This window comes from Nipponia nippon, unplaced genomic scaffold (genome assembly GCF_047370975.1).
Source record: "Nipponia nippon isolate SJK-2023a ecotype South Korea unplaced genomic scaffold, ASM4737097v1 scaffold_5, whole genome shotgun sequence".
Taxonomy (NCBI): Eukaryota; Metazoa; Chordata; class Aves; order Pelecaniformes; family Threskiornithidae; genus Nipponia; species Nipponia nippon.
In genome coordinates, this window is record NW_028262369.1 from 49,921,891 (window position 1) to 49,944,142 (window position 22,252).

The following is a 22,252-nucleotide window of genomic DNA, read 5'->3' on the forward strand; positions in this document are numbered from 1 at the left end:
AAGATTCTCCTGCTTTATTATACCTGTCTCATGGCAGGGACGCTGGGCGAGGTGAGCTCATCTGAGCCCCAGCACAAACGAGGCAGGGTGGTACCTGGGCACGAAGCCCACATGCTGACTGGGGCTTGAGAGTGCGGTTTGCAATCGCCCCCCAAGGAGAACTTTGTGCCATTTGGCCAAGGACAGCATGAAACTCTTCTGTACGCCACCGCTGCCTCGCCGCCGATTCCTGGCCTCCCCCGTGCCTATCTGCCAGCAAGACAAAGAGCTATTATGCAGAACGGATTGCACTGGAAAGAAAAAAAGGGGGGGAATAATTTCTGCAGGGTTTTTATGTGGTTTTTTTATATTTTTAAATCCCACTGGGAGCCTCATTATAATTTAGTTATTAGCAGGGGGAAAAAAAACTAAATAAGTAAAGGAAATTTAACATCTTAAAAAAAAATATTTAAAGGGAGGAGAAAAATCAACAGGATGAAAGTTCTCCAAGCTTCAATGCAGTTGCAAATTCCCGATTCAATCATTTCAGGCAGCCCCACTGGCAGCGAGCTGCCTTGGGGTCAGCTCCCCATCACAGATCCATCACCGTTCCCGGCTGGATCAGGCAGGGTCTCCCGGACCACAGATGCCCACGCAGCCCAGACGGACACCCAGGACAGGAGCACATCTCCACATCGAGCAGGACCATCTGATCCCACTCCTCTCACCTCTCACCTCCACTTAGAAACCCTTTGAAAGGCCATGTATATCTTCCCCTGTCCCTTCAATTCAGTGCCTCCTTTCCAGAGAGAAGTATTGTGTGTATATTCATATAATAAGAAAACGAGAGTTTAAATGGGAATTTAATCTTATTAAAGTCTTGATTTTAGGGCAAGTACTTAAGTCATACGTACAAAGAGGCACAAAGTAATGAAATGGTGCAGCTCTCAGGATACAGCTGGGAAAACTGGGAAGTCATTAAGGACAAACAAAAATTAGGCTTGATATCAAGAAATAAGATCTAATAATTGGCACTGCTTCATAAGCAATGGGAATTAATACTGTTAACCCTTTGCCCCCACTCTTCAACTTATTTTCGGTTGCTGTCAGAGAAGGACAGTCACCTTATCCCCACACGAGAGGTTCCAGCACAGCAGCAACACAAGTTGCCCCAGGTCATGCAGCAGTGATGGAGCAGAGCCTGGAAGAGAAACCATGTTTCTCCTCTCCCATGGGATGCCAGAAGAAGGTTCCTCTTCTACTAAGCATAAGAGATGCCAGACACACAAAGAGGCAGTCTATAACCTCAGGGAGCCTGAAATGGGATGGATAACAACCACCCTGCTGTTGTTAGCAGGTCGTCTCTGCTCCCATCCACAACATGGGAAGCATGAGACACAGATTTGCATTTTTCACATCCCCACTGGATGGGCCATGGAGTCCAATCATCAGAGATGCTGGCCACCAAATCACACACTCCAGCTGGCACTTTTTCAAGCCCATATCCAGCCTGTTTTTTTAAGGCTCAAACGACCCTAGGCCCAGCCAAGACAGGAGGTCAGATTTCCAAACACTCAGCCCTGGCCTTGAACCAGGCAACCAGCTTTCAAGCCTTGTACAAAGCAGGTCAACCAAAAAAACCTGAGAAGTATCTGCAATTGTTCATGGGGAGGTATCTATAGCCAGATTGCTCTCTCCACTGTTCAGGGAAGAGAAACAGGTAGCAAGGAGCCCCCCTACTGCTAACATTCACATCTAAGGTGGTGCTTTCAGGATCTGCTTGACAGAAGTCCTGCATGATTTCTGGTCCTCCCCGATGGACCAGAAGTCATGCATGCTCAAGCACGGCTGTGTATCTATCTTGGGAAGAGCTGCCATTAAGTGAGATGTTCAGGGGACACATACAGCACACAAGAGACCTGGTGCTGCTCCGACAACTCCTCTGCCTACTCCCAAGCAGTGCAGAGCAGGTCCACCACCGCTCCGGCCGTAACCAGCGCGGCCTCCCCGCACAGACAGGCTGACTGTATTTTACACGTATGCGTGCAGATATCGACAGATGGAGAGAGAAAATTACTGTGCCCATAAATTGAAGCTTTGGTCATGTCAGTTCAAGAAGCAGAATAGAAAATTTAGAGCCAAAAAACCAGCTTGTGTCAGTCAGGCTGACGAGCACAGGCGCCAAAAAACACACCCCTTAGCATGGGGAGGCGAGACGCAAGCACACGTACGCACGCAGAGACCCCGCTTCTCTTCATCTATTCTCAGCAACTGTTTGTCTGAGGCCACATGCAACTGGATTTGTCAAGCCCCCTTTTAACAACTTCTTGTCACAGTCCATTACCAAATTGCATATAGTTATATATTCCACTAATTAGGCTTCTAAAATATCATTAACATGTCTCTTGATCATTAGCATAACGTATGAGGCGTCCTCGTTAGGCACGACTCGAGTTTGTTAACGCGGTAATGAAAGGCACGGGGCTGGTACTGCAGGAGCCGTGCAGAGATAGGAGGCTGGGAACATCAAAAGCATCAGTGCCAGGCTTAGAAAAAATAACAACAATATCAGCAAGAGGCAGGGGCAGAAGCCAATCGCTGGGAAACCAGGGTGACGTGGAAGGTGGAACAAGCATCTCCAGGCAGGCAGATACTTCACATACACCGCGCGTCTCCCCTGGACTAAAATAACATCCCCATGATCTGGGTACGGCGCAGGTCAGGGATGAGGCAGGATTGCAGACCTGAACACACCGTCATCAGCGTCTGGATAAAATGGCAGTGACGGCCAGGGTCCACACCGGACTTCAGCCCCAAGCCCCACAGCACAGACCTGTGTCCCCAGTTGAACCCTTCCTGTCTGGTTGACCCTAGGACACCCCTCACACCTACTTGACCCAGCCCTGCTCCACGCAAAGACGCCCTGCACCCAAAATCCAGTGCAAAACACACGCACGTTCCTCCCTCCTCTGAAACCAACATTGAGCGCTCCCTCTCCTCAGCCCCAAGATAAAACAGGTCCAATGCAATGCCAGGCACCACCCTCACCCAGCCAGCTCAGACTAAGCCACATTGAGCAACCACCCCAGTTAAACCAATGATGAAAAACCACCACCCACCAGGCATTACACAGCGGGAGATCAAGGGTGTTAGCGACAGCAGCCCAGGATGGTGCAATGACAGGAGACCTTGGTCAGGAACATAAGAGAAAGGCCTGAAAGGTCTCCGGTACCCAAATGCAACCCCCAGGCAGCAATATTTGCATATGTGCTTCGATGTCTCCAGGGCTGGGGGGGTGAAGGATGCGAATTAATAGCCAAAGGTTTGACCAGGACAGATGCTTCCATGTCCAAGCCAGCTCATGTATCAGTGGTTACCACCGTTGCTATAAATAAGCGGGGACTTTTTTTTTTTTTTCCCTTTGAGCAAATAACTCAATAAGTCACCACATGAAAGATATTGTAAATAGCTCCAGCAGAGTGCAAGTCAGGGCTGCTTCCAATTAGCTTTCACTTACTCTGCCTGCGCCAAGTTTGCAGAGTTTGTTCCCAACACGCTGCTCGCTGTCTGGGGAGAGGTGGGGAGCGAACCCCACTGCAATCTGGGCCACCGCTCCCCTGTGTTAGAAATGATCTTTTCATTAAGGCTGGGAGGACGTCAAAGCAAGTGAAAACAACTCGCATATGCATTTATCTTTGTCCAGATGTTAATGCAGAGGTGGGGGGGAGGAAATAACCAAGAGCTTTTCTTCAGCTGCTGAGAGCGAACACCACCACCACCACAGCAACAGCTTGGAAATACGAAGCAACACACAACTTTTTATTAGAACAAAGACATAAAACAAGCTCGGCGAAGGCGGCCCAGGGGTTTTTTACACACGCATCTGAAGAGACACCCCCACACACGCCCCTAAGAAATGGGTAGGACGCATCCTTGTGGGCGACACCACTGCCAAAACAACAGGGGGAAGATGGATGATTTTGCGACTCTTCATCAAAAAATTCCTCTTCCATGAGATAAAGGCGGTGTTAAGACTCTTTCGGAGTTTCTACTCATTCATACACACAACCTTTGTCCCCCGCACATGCGCGCGCCTCCGCGCAGCAGCTGGTCCCGATATCGGAGGAGCATCGCAGCCAGGAAACTATCACCAGGATGATAAAATACAGGGCAGGAGAGTGCGCGATCAATTGGTAGCCTCCAGGAACGGGAATCCTGGGGAAGGGGCTCAATTCCCCAACACCCCTATCTAAGAAAGGCTCTGGGAAGGTCACGACGTGTCTCACCTTTTGCCATCAGGATAGTGATACAGGTGCCTAACCTGAGCCAGGAGATGGAGGGGGACCAGGAAATCAAGACCTGCTCATCACATCATAATTTTAGCCAAATCTCCCTTCTTAAGTCACCACACAACTAGGTACCACCCTCGCGCAGGTATTTTGCAAGGAGGTCAGCAACACCCCAGAGCAGGACCAGGCGGTCTCCCTAAGCAAGCAGATGTATTCATTCACACCCGAGCAGCCCCCCTTCCCTGCCGCCCCAGCCATAACACTGCATTGAAATATGGGCACTGGAAAGCATCCACTGTTTTGGGGAGAGGGGTTTATGGCAGTTAGCGCAGCACATACTGCTTTTGTTTGCTTCCTGCCTTTCAAGCCAAAAGCAACAATCACAAAAAAGAAAAGCCACTAACACTTGATAAAGCTTTTTGATTTGAAAGGGGTTAGGAAAAAGTTCCAGGAAAGGGAAGAGAAACAACCTTCTTTTAAACCCTTTAATGCAGTGAGAATCAGCTCTCGCAGGCTACAAGTTTATATTTTTCCCTGTAGTTTTTTAACCATCTTTACCCGCCCTCCATACTCCATCTTCTTCCCACTCCCCTCCCACGCTCCCAAATGGCGGCAGCGCTCTATTAAAATGGCCAGAGAGGAACCTCTCCCCTCCCCGTGCAGGAGGGCACTGGGTTGACCTCTCCACATCTGGACACGGCTGCAACCTCCGCCTTTCCACGATGAACGCCGGCAGCGCAGCGACCTTCCCGGAAACACAGTCCTCTGACCTTCCTTCTCCGACCCACCCATCTCCCATCCCTCCGCTCAACTCTACCACCCTCCACCCCAGCCGGGCTGAGGACACAGCGCTATCTCACGAGGGATGCAACTCCTCCGGACAGCTCTCACAGGCCCAAATCCAGGGTGTATTTGTCTGGGAGACTGAAGGGGGGTCAGACAGAAGAAGAAGAGAATCCAGACTGCAAAACAGCCAGATTTAACTAACTAAAGCAAATAGCCTCAACAGTAACGAATCAGTTCAAAACCTAGAGCTGTTTCACTTTTGGTCACCTGGCGTGCGCTTGCCACCGCAGACTGCCTTTATCCAGCACATCTATCATGCAACCAGCCAGGAGGGGTTACAGACCAATCAACATCTCTATCGGTGCAGTGGAAAAGCCTTTATGGGTCTTTTCCAAGCCACACATGGGCCAAACCAGATGGTCACTGATACCGCATGTCCCCTCCCCATGTGGGTCCAGCACTCCCTCCTCTACATGCCTCAGCTTCCCCACAACTCACGCAGCCACATTTCTCCACGGGAGCTGCCTCTCCCAAAATACCAACAATTTTAACACATTGACACATTGCTGGAAGACCACAGTGATGCTCCTGTGGAACGGGAGACCTCATCCCAACAGGGCGCACAACCAACCACCCCATCCACTTGGGATGGTTTTTCCAAACATCCTCCCACCCAGACCACAGCTGCCCAAGGCAACCCAGAGCTCCCCACGCCTTGGACCATCTTGGCTGGAAAGAGCACAACAGAAAGCAGAGCAGATGCTAATATCTAAGACGCAAACTGTGACTCGGGGTAGCCAAAACACCAACAAGCAGAAGGGCTCACACCGGTGGCATCACAGAGGAAAAGGCAGAGCTTTTCTTTATAGGACACAAACAGCTTTTCCCATGCACATCACCACCACCAAACCCTACTTTTGCAGCTCCTCCAGCAGCAAGCCTACTGATTTTTTTCCCTCCTTGCTGGGCGAGTGTGGAAACCCCCATCCTCACCCCCCACCCGCACTGGGGCAGATCATGTCGATAAAGCCTCATGCATGCAGCAAGACATGAGCCTCCCTGCTGCCTGCAATCAACTTCATTTGTTTATTTTTATTTGAGCAAAACTTTAGCTAGGTTGGGGGGAGGCTGGGAGGGGGACAAACTCCGGGAAAGCTGGGCTGCATGTTGGTCTCCAAAGGGACTGAAATTGGGGATGGGAGGAGGGGCCAGCTCTCCTTTCCACAGAGCTTTCAATAGGAAACAGATGTCAAGGGCCTGAGCACCAAAGGCAGGGTCTGCAGCAGGCTTCCCTGGCTCCACACTCCCGACAGAATCCGTTTTAATTAAAATATTTCAGTTCGAGCGCGAGACAAGGGGTAGGGGGAGCGGGAAAGGCACAGGGGGTGATGTGCTTGTTACCTCTGCGCAGGCAGCAGGGTTTGTGGCAAGGCTGGAGGGGGTGCCGGGGTACATAGGGTTGGGTCGGAGACCCCGTCCCATACCCCCAGCCCAGGCTCCCTCCCTCCAGCAGGGCTCGACATAAATTCTGCTGACCTTGAGTGAAAAATTGCCTCGTTTCGGTACTGAAAAAATAACATTACATCATGTAGGCTGTGTCAGGTTCTATCAATGCCCCCTTCCCACCCACCCCCAAAGCGAGGGGGATGTAACCCAACACTGTGAAAACACCAGCCCAGAGAAGAAAAGGGGCCTTTGTCGCAGACCATCAGCTCCCCCACTCCTGCCTGAGGTGAAGAAAGATCTCCGAAAATGTTAGGCTAGGAGGTACAGACTCCAGGCGCGCTTCCCCCCACAGCCCCTTTCCTTCCCCATCCCCACCTTCAAAACCCCAGCCCTTACTTAAAAACTTCTGCCATTACCAGGAATTGATCCAGAGCTCCCTTCTGCCCCCCATCCCTCGGCAAAGGTCAGCCCCATGGAAAAAACAGTGTGCCAGGAAGCCTGAAAGCCTGACTTTAAGCCTGGAGGAGTCAACCCATCAGTTCAAAGTGTCCTCCAGGTGAGGATCCATCCTGTCTTTCTTCCCAAGGACACCCAACTCCCTCGTAGGAGGGGATACAGAGCAGAGGACGCACAGACACCCACACCCAGCTCCAGGAAGGAGAAATAGCGGAAGACCAGGACCTGACAGCGAGGAGGGGAGCTGGCGGGGGCTCTGCCAAGCCTGGCCACTCGAGTGCGAGTGTCTGCCTATCCTGTGGGGACACACATGAGCCGATAAGGAAAGGGACGGAAATCAGGGCTCACAGGATCTGATAACCAGCATCAGCAACGCACCACGTTAGGGGCCCTGAGGCTACAAGCGCAGCAGGGCCGGGTGCAGGCTGCGGGGCTCTCATGTGGCCACTCGGATGGGAGGCAGGCTGTGCTGCTTGCCCCGCTGCCAGGGAACAGGCCCTAACCTGCTTTATGTACTGGGAAATAGGAGCTGCATGAGCCTAAGGCCCCACAGGATCGCAGGCTGACTGTGCAAGTGGGAATGGAGGCAGGTGTAAATAGAGTGAGCCCCTCTACCACGCACAGTGCAGGGTTGAGGGATGCTTCCTGCCTCCCTGCTGGGACCACACTTCCCTCCACCACAAGATGGAGGAACAGGGGCATGCACCCCAGCAAAGCATGCCTTGCTTAAACCACGCTTGCCAGCAGTGCCTCAGCTTGCTGAGCAAACCCACGGCAGAGGGAAAAGTAGCTGCTGCTGCCCGCGGGCAGCACAGCACCAGGCCATGCACAGGTCGAGGGAGGAGAACACCCAGCTTGCCCCAGGCCCTCAGCTCTCAAATGTATTTTCTCATTAACGTGTAATACGGTTTTATTGTCTCAAACAATGTCTGTTTTCGATCAGTTCCTTTATCCCAGACACTGCTGCGGAGAGACCAAGGAGGCCAGATGGTTCGTGTTGCAGGAGTCTTCCCGCTCTTCCCCGCCCGCCCCCTAATTCCTTACAAATTCCTGGAATGCCTGCGCCCCCGAAAACCAGCCCCGGGCAGGGCAGAGGCAGGCATTGGTCTCAGGAGCAGGGGCTGGGGGCCCTCCTCAGCCTCCCCTCCTCGCTGCCAGCAGCTCATGCAGGGCAGGTCCCCGGTGGCAAGCAGCGGCTCCTGGCTGTCGTCTCCTCTGCAGGGTCGCCAGCAACTGGTTCGCACCCGAAACCAGAGATCTGCGGGCTCCCTCCTCCTTCGCCCACAGCAGAGGGGTTTGCCTGCTTTGGGAGGGATGTGCAGACCCCAAAATCTCCCATCCCAGCCCCAAAGGCACAGCCAGCACCCAGGCGGCGGGGAGAACGACTGTCCGTAATCCCCACCACGTGCCCGAGGCCACCAGGCCTCCGCCGCACCGCTCACAGCTCCAGCTTTCACCCACGCCTCCCGGTGTTAATCCCCACGCTGGCAGCTGGACACAGAGGTTCGGCAAGCCCTTCCCAAAACGCAGGGGCAGATCCAAGCCTCAGCCAAATCAAAGGGAAGGCTCCCGCTGACTTCAAGCAGCCTGCCTCCCGCCTTGCGCTGGCTACCCAGATAGGGAAAACAGGGGCACACACCCCAGCAAAGCATGCCTTGCATAAGCCATGCTTGCCAGCAGTGCCCTGGCTCACTGAGCAAACCCACGGCAGGGGGAAAAGTAGCTGCCACTGCCCATGGGCAGCAAAGCACCAGGCCATGCACGGGTCGAGGGGAGAGGGAAGAGAACACCTAGCTTGCCCCCAGCCAAGCCAGGCAGTTTGGATGGCAGCTCCAGCCCACCCCAAAACACGTCCCGGAGGTCCAGCAAGGCTCATGCTCCTCCTCCCATCTTCCCAGCACCCTTCCAAGCACCTTCCTCAGAGAATGAGGGGGCTACTCTTGCAGGGAGGGAGCCCACCAGGCCTGGGAAGGAGCCCTGCTGAGCACAACCTAGCAGCAGGGAGGAAAAATAAGGGATGCCAAAAGCAATCGTTCAGCCTGGAAGAAGGCCAGGAGACTAGTGTTCACACCCTTAAACTCGGGAAAAGTGCCACGAGAGCACAGATAATCCCATCTGGGAAAAACCTGAGTCTGGTGGAAAAGATGGCACCTTCTCCAAGGCGCTCAAGCACCGCACAACACGGCCGAGCTGTAGGTTGTCCCAAACCGGGTCCCACAGTCTCTCTGATCCTGCAAGACCTCATCCAGTTTCCAAAAAGCTCCGTAAGAACCACGTTTCCCCCGCCCTGTTTCTGGTCCATGGTAGCTGCTGCCCAGGAAAAGTCTCCACCGAGGAAGGGCCAGAGGGGACGCCCAGCCTGCAGCGCCCCAGGACTGGCAGCCGCTTTCCAGGGCTTGGCTGCCAAAAGACCGCACGGGCTCCTCGGAGGCCTGCCGAGCAGACGGGTATCTGCTCCCAATTCGATTGAATTTTCATGAGGATGACACAAGACAGCCCCACTGCCAAGTTTCCACAGCTCTTCCAGAGAGGAGGGGTGCCAGAGCTGGAGAGGCACCTCCAAAATCTCACTCACACACACAGCGAGGAGGACGCCTTCTTTTTTCTCCATTGCTTTTTTTCCCCCCCTCAGACACTCAGCTCGTTTTAGCACGCCCTACGCCAAACCTGCCTCCACCTGGAGAAACTCCTAGGGCACACAGTTCAAGTCAGGCCAAGGTCTGAGCAATTCAAAAAAGCAGGGGGGGTGTGGGGGGGTGTTTATAGTGGCAAGATTTACATCTGCAGGATCATGCTGTTTCCTCCAACACCCTTCCTACACCTTGCCCCTGAGCACCGAGTGCTTGCAGTAGAAGCAGCTGTTCTTGCCATACCATGGTTGGATGCTCAAGAGGCAAAGCAGCAGAAGCTGAAGGGGTCTGAGATGCTTGGTTTCCACCTAAGAAGCCCATGTGCAGAAGAAAAGCAGAACTGAGGGGTCTAGGGAGTCCTCAGACCCCAGGCCTGAAATAGCCAGGAAGGGGGACAAGTAGGGGATGTGCCCTTGGTACTGTGGAATGAGAGGGTTGGAAATTAGTGACAATGGGGGGCATGCAAGCGTTTTGGTTATTTTTCACTCCGCAGCAGAGAAAGTATCACCTGCCATCTTTTGGCATTCCCAGCACTCAACTTTGGCTCCATCCAGCAAGAAAAAAACCCAGCAGGAAAGAGCAAGCGAGCTGAAACCTGATCCCCTGAAAGGCCGGACTCGGTGTCTGGCTTTTCTTACCGGCTCGGCCGACCTGTACGTGCCAGCCTGGGAAGGCATAATGGTTCCACCGACAGAACTTCATTAACTTTTTATACACTCGGCCGCTAATTTATAATCATTAGCGGACAAACAGCCAACAATTACACAAGCAGCACATTAAGAAGAGAGGGAGAGAGCTTGAAGAAGCAGCGATGGAAACGTGCCTGTGGTTGGGAGGGAGCAGGGACAGCGTGTCCCCCATCCCAGGGCTGGCATGCAACAGGGGCAACCTCTCCCAAGATTTACTGGCACACCGTTTTGTCCGTGGGCAGCAGAAAGACAAAAGGCGCAGGTGAGCGTGGGGAGGGAAAAATCTCACAAGCCTTCTTGTTTTCAACACCAAAAAAAGAGACGGGAAGAGGAGGAGCATGCATATTCCACATTTCCAACTCCTGGAGCAGGCAAGGCCCCTGTTTGTGTGTGGTTTCCTACTCTCCTGCACAAACAGCACAAAATTTATCCTGATTTAATGAAATCTTCAGACATAGGTCACGTAACCCCAGTGCCTTTCTACACACCAGCTCTCCTGCTGGAGGCTGCTCTGTGTGGGAGGTAGGAGACAGTGTTGCAATGTACAGCCCTGGCACCCTGGGTGAGCAACACCTGCAAATACCCAAATCCTGAGGACAGATCTACCTTGAGGATGGAAATGTGAAAGTGGGGAAAGGTTGCTGATCTCCGAGGTGTTTGAAATCTCTGATCCCCAGAAGAAAACTCAACACTAACTCTACCAGCACTCCTCTCCTGCCCAATATCCCACCCAGTCCCTGCCAGTAAAGGCATGGGACTCATGTCACCCAGCCAGACCCTTGCTGCACAACACAAGGCCACAGGCAGAGGACAACAGGCAGGCTCCCTTTTCTGCAACAACCCGAGCTGCTTTAATCGATCAAACAGCCGTAAGATCTGCAGATGCAGATGTCCCCACGGCGCAGGCAGGCCAGCAAGGAAGCAGTGACCTGACCAGCATCACTCAACGCGTCGTGCCCAGAAACCAAACCTACACCTCTTTTGGCTCCCGCGTGAGGGCTGAGCCTGCTCTCCTGTCCCACACCAGGCAGGCCAGCCAGTCCTTTTTCGAGATGTAAGCTTCCTGCTAAACAGGTCTAATGAACGCCGCGTGTATCCCGCAAAGCCTCTGCTCAGGCATCTCTGAGCAGCCAGTGAAGCTCAGCAAAGCACCCACTGCTTCTGACCACAAGAGAGGAAAACTCCTTTCCAAAACTCCATTCATCAGGGGGGAAAAAGCAGCACTGGGCTTTGCAAAGCTGAGCAGCACCCCTCGAGAAAGGCAATCAAAGCAGGTGGCTGGCCCCGACCCACCCAGCTCCCCTCCAAAGCCGGAGGGGGAGGCTGCAGCGAGCAACGCAGCCCGCGCGCAGGACCCGCCATGCCTTGCAAGCCAGGGCTTGCCAAGCATGCAGAGGGCAGGTAGGCAGAGCCCCACGCTCCGAGCGCACAATCCCAGGCGTGCTCGCAGCTGGAAAAAGCCGTCGCAGCCTTCCAGCTCCACCCGCTCCCCGCGGCAGAGGCGTGTGGAAAGGCTCACAAGCCGCTTTTGCTTACAGTGGGGCCTTTCCCCTTCCACCCTTGTGTTTGCAAACAGCAAAGTGCAGGTGTAATGCATGCAGGCTCTTTATCACATCAAGTTCAGGCCAGAAGGATGAACGCCTCTGAGCTTACTGGGGACTAAACCCAAATTTCTCATGTGACAAGCTCCCTTCCCTCTACAGCAGCTTAATAACCATCCCGCATCCACATAGAAAAAAATTTTAAAAATATCTCAACCTAGAATTGCAGCTCTCAAGGCAATTCAGGGGATCACGCAGTAAAGGTAATTTAGATGTAAATTCAGACCACTCATCCTGCCTGGGACAGCCCTGCAACTCCACCCACCTGCAAGATCATGGTGCCCACTTACACTGGGGCAAGCTTTTAAGAAAACCTCTACCCGATTTGCTAAACATTGAGCACATTGTTTAGATTATTTTCCTGTGGCTGTTCAATAGCCGTAGTGGCATGAAACCCTCAGTCCACACACCTAAGAAAACCAGGGGGGGGAAAAAAAACTACGTATGATAAGCCATCATGCAGTCTGAAGAGGGTAACACTGTGTGATCACGCAACCACAGATTGAATGGCAGGACACACAGAGAGAGGACAACTGGAGGTTGTTCCTGCAAACTTCGCTTTGGCATTCCTGCCTTTGAGTAATTTTCAGACAGAATTGCCCAAATAACTGTTCTTTCAGGATATTTTTTTTAAAATAGCATCACTTGAGAGCTGGATTTGTCATTAAGATATTTGTAATATAAAACTGAAGTCCAATTTCAGAGAAATACTTTTAATAAAAAAGGCAAAGGCTTAATTTCAAAAATGTAAATATAAGATGTTTCCATCTTTTCTATGCTTCCCAAAAGCAAAGCAAAAGAGTTTTCTTTACTGAAACATGTTGGGAAATTGAGCTGCACAAATTTGTACAACATTTCTGTCAACCCAAACACACATTATTATTATTATTATTTCCTTTCCTCCTCGAGACCTTTTAATTTGGAGGGGGTGGAAAAAAAGACCTCATCTCACCTACAGACACAAAGAAGATGCCAAAGCCTCTCAAGCCCATAAACAACAACTGGTCCATGCCCCATCTTTCAGGGATGCGGTGTGGCATCCGCAATGGGCAAGAGGGAGGAGGGAGCATCTCCCACCAGACCCAGGTCAGCATCCAGTCCAGGGGCTCTGCAGTGGCAGCACGGACAGGATGCAGGCACCAAACCTTGTACAGGAATTAAGCATTGCTCTTAGGAGCCCTCTGCCCCCCTTGCTGCCTTGCCCGCACCACCCAGGCCACGGAAAAGCAGATGGAGAGCAGGAAGACCTCAGGATGGTGTGGCATCAAGCTGGTAGGAAGTGCCAGCATCCGGGAACCCTTGCCACAGAGGGAATTAAAAGCAGCCGTCCTCCAAAGAGAAGGAGGGAAGAGTTACTACAGCCACCTACCAGGCAGGCTCACAAGCAACAGACCCCAATGTTTTTTAGGAGAAATGCCGAGATATCTGGGCTCATCCAGCCCTAGGGATGCCTGCACAGGGTGGGAGGTGAGCACAGAGACCGCCAGTACTCCTGGAGCAGAACCACCACCACCCCAAGCGAGAAAGGGACAGCCTTTTAAAGTCAGGACACAGTGAGCTGGGCAAAGGGAGCCCCGCAGCATCCTTTGCATCGCTAAAGCATCATCGACATCGCGTTGTGCCTGGGGGGCTCTCCTGGAGGGGCCTTTGCACAGAGCCAAGGCTGCTCTCTTCCCCACGCATTTGGGAATGCTCCTCTCCGGCTTTTGGTGCTCCATTATCCAAAGACTCTGGCAAACGAGGCAAGACCAGCAGCGGCACGACTTGACTCGACGCCTACCCACGAAGGGGCCAGCCCCATCCACCTCTGGCTTTCCAGCGAGCCACAGGAAGGTGAAAGGAGGAGGGGGGGGCTGGCAGAGAGCACCCCCCTGCCATGGTGAGCCCCACACAAAGCTCAGCAAAAGCCTTCCCCGGGGAGGGGGGGCTACACAGCCAGCACCCCTGTGTGCAACCCCCCTCCCCACCGCTTCCTTCCCCTTTCCCTCCCCCTAAACTCGCTCTCGGGGCCCCGTCCTCCCGAACAATCTCGCCGCGGGCTGCTTTTGTAAGCCTCCAGCCCCAAAAGAAAAATGATGGGTTTGAACTCTTAACCCCGCCCCAGAAAAAGGCTGGAATTAAAAGGGGTTTATGACTAAGTATGCAGATGGGAATACTGTAATAACAACAGGCGAAATGTTTGCCCAGCAGTTCTGGGCTGGTTTCGGAGGGAGGGAGGGAGAGCGGGGATGGGGCGGCTTCTGGCCGGAGGATGACGGCACGGAGAAAGAATTTGACGGCTGGGAGGGAAGGGAGGTTGCTGATAAATGCTGGGGCAGAGGCGGGGAGGGGGGCCGGGACCCGAACGCCGCATCGCTGGCACTTCAGGAAGGCTGGCTGCGGCGCTGCGGGTTTCTGGCTGGCTGACAAAGGCATCGTCGCGGAGGAGGCAAGCAGGGGTAGGGGGAGATGGCAGGAGAGCTCGGCTCCGGGGCCAGCTCGGCACAGACCACGCATCTTGCGGGACACAGTTGTGCTCGATGAGGCTGGGATGTACGATAGGGAACATATCAAGGCAGATGGCAAGGCCCCCCACACCCCAAATCCCTTCTGATAGGGAGGACCCAAGCAGACAGACTCCTGCCAAGGGGGCGGCCCACAACCACAAACAAGTGGCTAATTTTTACCACCCTTGGGACTCCAGCTCTGCTGAATAGGTGGTAAAACGTTAGTGCCTAAGTCACCTGGGAGGGCATTTTCAGGACATCACCTTCCCCTTTTAGCAACAGGCTGCACCAAGGCCCCACAAGCAGGAAGCTCAGGCTAGGGGAGACCCAAACCTCAGCCACTGTCCCAGAGGAGCACACCCCGCTGCTTCCTTAACCCTTCTGCAAGAGGGAAGGGCGCTGCTTCTCCACCATCCAGTCCTGCACAAGGCTGCTCCCACTCCTTGGGCACCTGGGCAAGCCAAGACTCCTCTCTCTGTGGGGGACCAGCCAGGTGAGGCACCTCAACAGCAACAAGAAGCCACCCCAACACCGCTCAGCAGAGCCCAAAAACGCCTCCCTGCCACCGTACCAAGCCAGGCTGTCCACAGGCACCCAGTCCCGAGGAGAGGTTTGCTCCATAGCTCACTGGGGATGCGAGTCCCTGATCCTATCAAACCAGGACCTTCCTGTTCTCTTAAGCTCTCCACAAGGTACCTGCAAACTTAATACAAGATGCAAAACGCTTGCACAACATCGCACATGGCTTGGCAACTGCAGGCCAGAAAGCCACCAAAACACCCAAATCTTGCAAGTCACCAGGACCCATGGGAGACAAATTCACATGTGGCACATTGAAACAAGCCACAAAAAACACAGGCCTCCCCAAGCCCCCAGAGGAGCCGCAATATTGAGCTATTTCTGAGTGATGCTCCTGCCGCAAGCACAGGGACCTTCCCCCCACGCTCGCTGGGCACAGCCCGACCTGATGCAACAGCAGCCCTTTGCCAAACCAAGCACCTCGCAGGGGTACGAGGCTGGGATGGGAACACGCCCCAGCTGCTTCCCTGCAGGGGTGAGGAGGTAAAGCCGCACACAAAAAAATTCACGGCACGAGGGGCAAGTCAGGAACTCCAGCAGACTTCCCAGCTTGCAACACGGGGGATTTCCAAGTGTGTCTCACAGCCGCCTTTGCTCAATGGGGACCTCAGGGTTTGCAGCATCAGTGCAGAGTTTGACAAAACTCTGGTCACCTCCTGCTGACCCACTGCATTTACCAGATAGGGAGTGCTGGAACGAGCCTGTGGATTGCCACAATCCTCCTCCAGGCCCAATGTGTTGCATTTATGAACAAAACCACAGCAGCCCTACAGCAACAAGGGGAGACGTGAGTGGACCCCCGCAAACTACCTCCTACAGCACTCAGTAGTGCTGCTACCAGCAACACAGCACAAGGGACAGGGAAAAAACAGCTATCAAGCTTGCTCCTCTTAACAAGCAAGGAGATCTTTATTTTGCCTCGCAATCCATTTAGAGACTGTCTGCAGGTTCAGGAAAGATGGTCGCTAGCAAAGGGAGCAGAAATTGCAAAGGGTGACAGGGGAGACCCAGGCTCCAGGCCCTTCCAGCACTGCACGCTGCAGCAGCCAGCGGCGGATGCATGCTGCACAAATGCACAACTCCCTTCACGGCCGCTGCTCTGCGATGGCACAGGAGCGAGAGCCAACACGCCAGGAAGCGCTTGGATCAGGTAATGGAGGGTGTAGGAGACTCGTGAGATGATTCCTATGAGTCAGAAGAGCTGGCCAGGGCCCAGATCAGCAAGCTCTGCAAAATCAGCGAACAAAAGAGGGCAAAAGCTGGACCTCCCCAGCCCCTTCCTGCTGCCTCCGAGATGAACCCTGCAAGCAGCCCTGGCAGCAGGGTTGATGAGAGTGGCTGGAGCCATGTGGGATGCTGCAGCCAGGGCTGGGGACAGAGACTCAACCTGCCATGCCTTGGGGTGAGCTCGTTGCCCCAGCTTCCTGCTGAGTCCTGGGACTCGCTGAGCAAGTTGGTTTCTCCCCTGCCAACAGAGGAGACAACACTGCTCCTGCTCATTTAAGCTGTGAGCAGTCTCTCTCTGTGTGCAGACAGAACCCAAGAGATCCTCCTCTCACCCACAGCTTCCAGGGCACTTCCCAGGATTTAAGGACTAAACGTAAACACTCCTTTGCAAGTCCTTTTCTGACAGCAGCATTTCCTCTCCCTGCCCAGTCACATACCCGTACCTTGAAAGCCGGGCACAGAGTTTGTCTACACAAGGGATATCCACATCTCCCTGCCAATAGGGTTGCTCCAAGCAGGCAAAGCCCCCAGGCCTGCCTCGCACCACATCGTTGGAGCTTGCTTCAGAGACTTTAACAGATAACACGTTATGGGAGGCTGCAGCCACTTGTCTGTACCAGTAGAATCCCCTTAGAAGACCAAAGGGAAAGTCCTTGCTTTCCAGACAGACGTGGGGCATTCAGTCACGAGAAGATCCAGGACTGAAGCAGAGCCAGCACACCTCTGCAGGATCACAGCACCTCTTGAGGAACAGCCCCGAGCAAAGGGTCACCATACATTTTGTGGAGACCTCCTCTGCCTGAAGGCTTATGAGATCCTTACTCTCCAACCTCTGCCAAACTTGGTGCTACAGCCAACCCAGCTTCCATAAAAGCCCCCCCCCAAATCTCTGCCATGAAGTGCTGCCATCCTTTCCTCATCTGGGACTTCCAGACATTCTTAGTTGTCATTATTTTTCATTAAAGAAAAAGAAAAGGTGAATGGTGGGGAGGACATCTGGAAGATGGATAAATACCCATCAGGTGTCATCCCAATTCTGACAGCTGAATGAGTTAGACAAGTGCTAACAGACAAGCAGGCTAAATTGTTCCTTTCCCTTCCTGACAGGCTGAATCAAGTCTCCTGAGCACCCCAAATACCAGCTTGGAAAATGGTCCCTTTCCCAGCTTTTGGTAGTAACAAAAAGCCCAAGCCAGGCAGCTGCCCAGCTAAACCAGCCTGCACACGCTGCCCGCTGGCACAGGGAGGCCTCTGACATTAAACCCCACTCTCCTGCACCCTCAGTGGGGTACGACCTACCACCCAGAGGGGAGCCCTGAAGCCAGGTGAGACGGAAGAACAAGGCAAGACCAGACCATGCCACCTTTCTTGGTGAGATGGAAGACCAAGCCAGGGCAATGCAGCCCTTATAAATGGATGGGGACTGGGACCATGCACCCCCTCTTTCCTATGGCAAAGCCTCCTGTTCCAGCAGAGAGGTGATGCAGGCAAACCAGCAGCCTCTATCCCTCCGATCTGTAACAGCCCATAGCCCCTTCCTTCCCCTGCTCCCGACGGGAGGCACACCCAGTGCTAAACACTGAGGCTAACTCCATCCGGTCCTTCTTCCCTACGTCTATTGTCGCTAAAAATTTATCCGGTTTCTGCCAAAAAGAAAAAAAAGCTGCACCTCCCCTCTGCCCTTCAAAGTAAAAGCAGCTCTGCTTGTTACCCAGAGAGGAGAAGAGTTTAAACATGAGTCCCCCGTCTATCCAGCACTGCTCCACTCCTCCTCCTCCTCGGACTTTCACACAGCCCTGTCCCGTCAGCCTGTCTGTGGCATTTGATTCCTGTCTGTCACTAAGTGATGAGGACAAAGGGTGAGGAGTCAGGAAAAGGTCTGAGCTACTTTGTTCATCGTCTGGATACGAACTTTGGATGAACTCCGTGGGGAAAGAGAAAAGCCGCATGGAGCAGGACGCACCGTGCATAGCGCTCTCAAAAAAAAAAAGAAAAAAGGGAGGCTTCAACAAGGGGAAGGGGTGGGAGGGAAGGGGAGAGGAGAGCATTCCCCATCCCCATGGCGGCAGGCAGTCCTGAGAGCTCCCTGCTCCGAGGAGACAGAAGGATATTCAAACCGCCTTCCCAGGAGGCATGTTCAATAAAGCAGGATGCCAACGCAGCCTTTTCTCAAACAAATCTGTTAGCGGCGGGCCAGGGGCCAGCCACAAGGGCTTGCTTTTTAAAGCAACCAAATGGGAATTTCCTAATAAAATAAAATTTTAAAAAAAGCCCCACCGTGGCACAGTTGAAGGGAAGCTTGCTGGCAGCAACAAGTATCATTTTATGCACAGACCTCTCTGGAAGCACGGGAAGAGGAAATACAGCACAGGACGGGGAGCTTTGGGGTGCATCCAGGGCGCCGAAGCACCCCTGTGCTCCCCTGGCCCCCCAGGCACCCACCTGCACAAGCTGGGGGAGACAACTGCCCACAGCGTGGTTATAGACCAGAGGTGAAGGTTTACAACCACGATTTCTGCTGTGCTGAACATGGGAGGAGGCTCACCCTAGGCTGCAACAGAGGCGGTTTCCCTCATGCTGACCTCGGGGACCTGGAAAAGCCACCGCAGGGCACACTTGGCTCCTTTGCTTCACTCTGCTTTTCAGAACAAAGCCAAACCAGTTTGCAACTGGAAAGCCCTGCACTAGTCTTGCAAACGTTAATCAAATGAGCCCCTCCTGGGCAGCAAAGCCACCACAAACTTTCTTCCAAATGGCTCTTGCCAAGCAGCTACAATGCCCGCGCCGGGATCGGACACAGCCTCCACCAAGGATTATCAGCAAAGCCTACATGCAAAATGTGCCACGCCACACAGGAAAATTATTGCAATTGCATATGCAATTCTGCAGCGTTCACAAGAGACCTGCTGAGCGCTGGAGGTGAAGGGTGCCCCGCGCAAACCATCCCACCATGTTGCACCAGCATCACCTATGAACACAGGAGGGGACCCACAGCCCCACGGGCCGGGTGGGAACACAGTTCGGGCTCTGCCACCTTGAAAGTCTCTGCCTGAGGCACGAGCAGTTGGAAATCCAAGGGTCATACTGGAGGCTGTTTACCACCAGCCTTCCCAGCACATCCCAGCAGAGTGGGTGAACTTACTCTCCAAGATGGGGAATCCTACTTAAGATTAAGTGGGTTACAAAACTCAAGAGCACCTGAAAACAATCCACTAGAACATGCCAGAGGTTACTCCAGATCCCTGTTTCTCTACTAAACACCAGCAAATAGAAAAACTGTGTGAGAAAGCTCTGCCTGGGACATGATCACGACAGCCATATGCAGCAGAGCAGCCCAGCCACAGAAGGCACTGGTGAGACCTTGCCAACCGGGTGCACAGCAGCAGGCAGGGCACACGTTCCCTTTCAAGGTGGGAGAAACTTCATTCCTTGCATGGTGCCCAGCGCAGGAGATGGAGAGCTGCAGAGATGGTCATGGGAACCACTGATCCCAGCTCCAGTCTGGCCTCTCTGCTTGGGAAGATGATTACTCACCACCAGGACTCTCGGAAGTGGAAGGGATCAAAGACTCGGCTTCATTGACCCACAGCTATGTACGGCCCCAGCCCTCCCAAGATCCACCTGCTGCACACCAAGACGATGATCAGGGGAAAAAGAAGGAGGAAGGGGAAGGAAGTACATTTCTGCAGGGAAACAACCCATCCGTGGAGGCCAGGAAGGCAGGGTCCTCCCTTGCAGCCACCAACCACCACCATGTCCTGGAGGAGCACATGTTAGGAGGTAACTCAAGCATCTTCAAGGTGCTGCCCAAGACCTCTGACAGAAACTTTCATCTCCTCCAAGCACAGCCAGCCCCTGGGGACTGCCTCTAAATTACACAGAGTGTGCCAGGACAAACCAACTGCGCAGAGAAAACCTCAGCCCGTTTGGAGGAGTTTGCTCCACTGCTCGCTCCAGGAAGTCCAAAAAGCTCCTCTGGCGGTGGGAGGGACCCGTCCTCAGCAGCCCAGCCAAGGCAGCCTAGCTTGAGGCAACAAGCTCCCGACAGGGAGAACCAGACAGAAGGAGAAGGGAAAAAAATGGACAAGATGTCGGCTGGATTGGCCAGTAATCCCATCTGCAGAAGGTGAGAGCTCGGTGAGGAGATGCTGGTGCTGCTGGATCCAGGGCTATTTTGAGAAAAGCAAGTAAGAGGAACAGAGGGAAAAAGAAGGGGCTGGGGGAAGAGAAGGTAAAAGAAAACAAATCTGCTTTATTACTGCCTGAAACCCAAGGAGACTGATTAAAGCAAACAGTCCCCCTGCCTCTTCCAAAGGGTTGTCTCGTCTGCTTCCTAAATCTGATTCCCATTTGTCTCTATATGGTTCTCATTTGTTCTTCATTTAGGTCTCCTCCATGCTCCCCACCGAGCCTAGGAGAGCTCTCCGGAGAGCCGCGGGGGCAGGCGTCCCCCAGGAGCCCGCAAGGGCAATCGCTGACCTGGGTCAGACCTAGCACCAGTGCCTGCGTATGTGACAAGAGGAAGGCAACAGCCTGCCGACTACGCGCAACGGCCAAGAGGCTGAGGAGAGAACCTTGGAAAGAGCTGCCCAAGGAAGGAGATCATCACTACCCAAGGGTACTAGATGGGAGCCTGGCTGCCTCCAGGGCAGCAGACCCAGCATCCCCAAAGGGCAAAACAAAAGCAATAAAAAAAGCAAAAGGGACCAGAGACCCACTGCACACCCCAGTGACTTGCAGGGCATGCACAAGTGTTTTCCCTCTTCATCAGCGGACAGCCTTCTGATTAAACAGGAGCTTAAAAATTATCCTAATGGAGCTCCTTTCAAAGACAAACTGCAAGGACCTCTCCTAATTGTGCTGCTCCTTTCTCAATCACAGCCTAGGTAGGATGAAGCAGATCTGTCCGCCGCCCTTGCCCGCAGCCGTGTGCCTCAGCACAGAGGACCAGCGTGCCTGCAGCTCCTAAGCAGGAATTGGGGCTGGAAGCACCGTGCCATCACGGCCCTCCCACCACTCGCCTTCTGCCTTGGCCCCTGGCTGTTAGCCCTGCAAGCACCCAGCCACCCAGGCATACTGTCCTCACCAAAGGATGTTTCCAAAGCCTAACCAAACATGGCAGAAGCAGGGAAATAAAAATCTGTCCTTCCACCCTACCACCACCCCTTGCTGTGTCTTATCTCCTTCTGTATTGCCTGTGGGTTTTTCCACAGTAAAACAATCCCCATTGTCCTTGGGATAGTCTCCCTGAACCTGCAGCCATGCCATCGTGCTCCTGCACGTCGTCCTACCCCCAAGAGCCCGCGGGTCAGGACCCCACAGCTTTCTAGACCTGGATGCAGAAGAGCCATTTCTAAGGAGAAATCCCACCCCAGCCTGCACACCTCCCAGGCACATGCTGCAAACCTATCCAAGTGGAAATACAACACCCTTTGACACAATAAAAACCAAGCACCCGCTGCCCAGACCCTGCTGCCCAGACCCATATGTCTACTACAAGAGGAAACCAAGCAGCATCTGAGCTCTCCACAGCCAGGGCCAACCCCACACCCACCCAACATCAGAGCAGGGTCCAAGTGGTCGCACAGGCACCATCACGCTACATAACATCGTTTTTCCCCCTCCTGCTTGCTGCCTAGGTAGAGGACACAGTGCCCATCAGCCGCTCTCCCCACTCCCTCTTGCCCGTAAGGAAAGCAGAGACCCCTGACCTTCTCTGACGCATCCCCCCAGCCTCTCCGCAGCTTAAGCAGCCCAGGTGCGCAAATGTTACCCAATGCCCTCGCCAGGCAGAAAGTAAATTCCACCGAACAGGGGAAATGCCAGCTGCAGTCAGACCCCGGGATGTGCAAATAGCAGCCGGGGACCTTCGGGAGAGGAACAACCTGGGCTCAGGCACTTCTACCGATAATCCTTCTCGGGACGCCCCCTCCAGAAGCTCCCATAGCAGAGGAAGGAGGCTAATTTGACTATTTCAGGGAGTGTAAAAAAAAATAAATTAAACATTTGCTATTGCGCTAAATGACCTTTTCAGCCGCTTGGGGACAGAATTGCACTGGGGCTTTGGAGCAAGCTACAGCAAGC

At 53.5% G+C, this 22,252-nt stretch overlaps 1 protein-coding gene across 2 annotated transcripts in view; it reads right to left on the minus strand.

The window, feature by feature from the left end:
* Positions 1 to 22,252, minus strand: part of PBX1 (PBX homeobox 1) — a 135,582-nt gene that overhangs the window by 100,000 nt on the left and 13,330 nt on the right. The gene's annotated exons all lie outside the window — the stretch shown is intronic.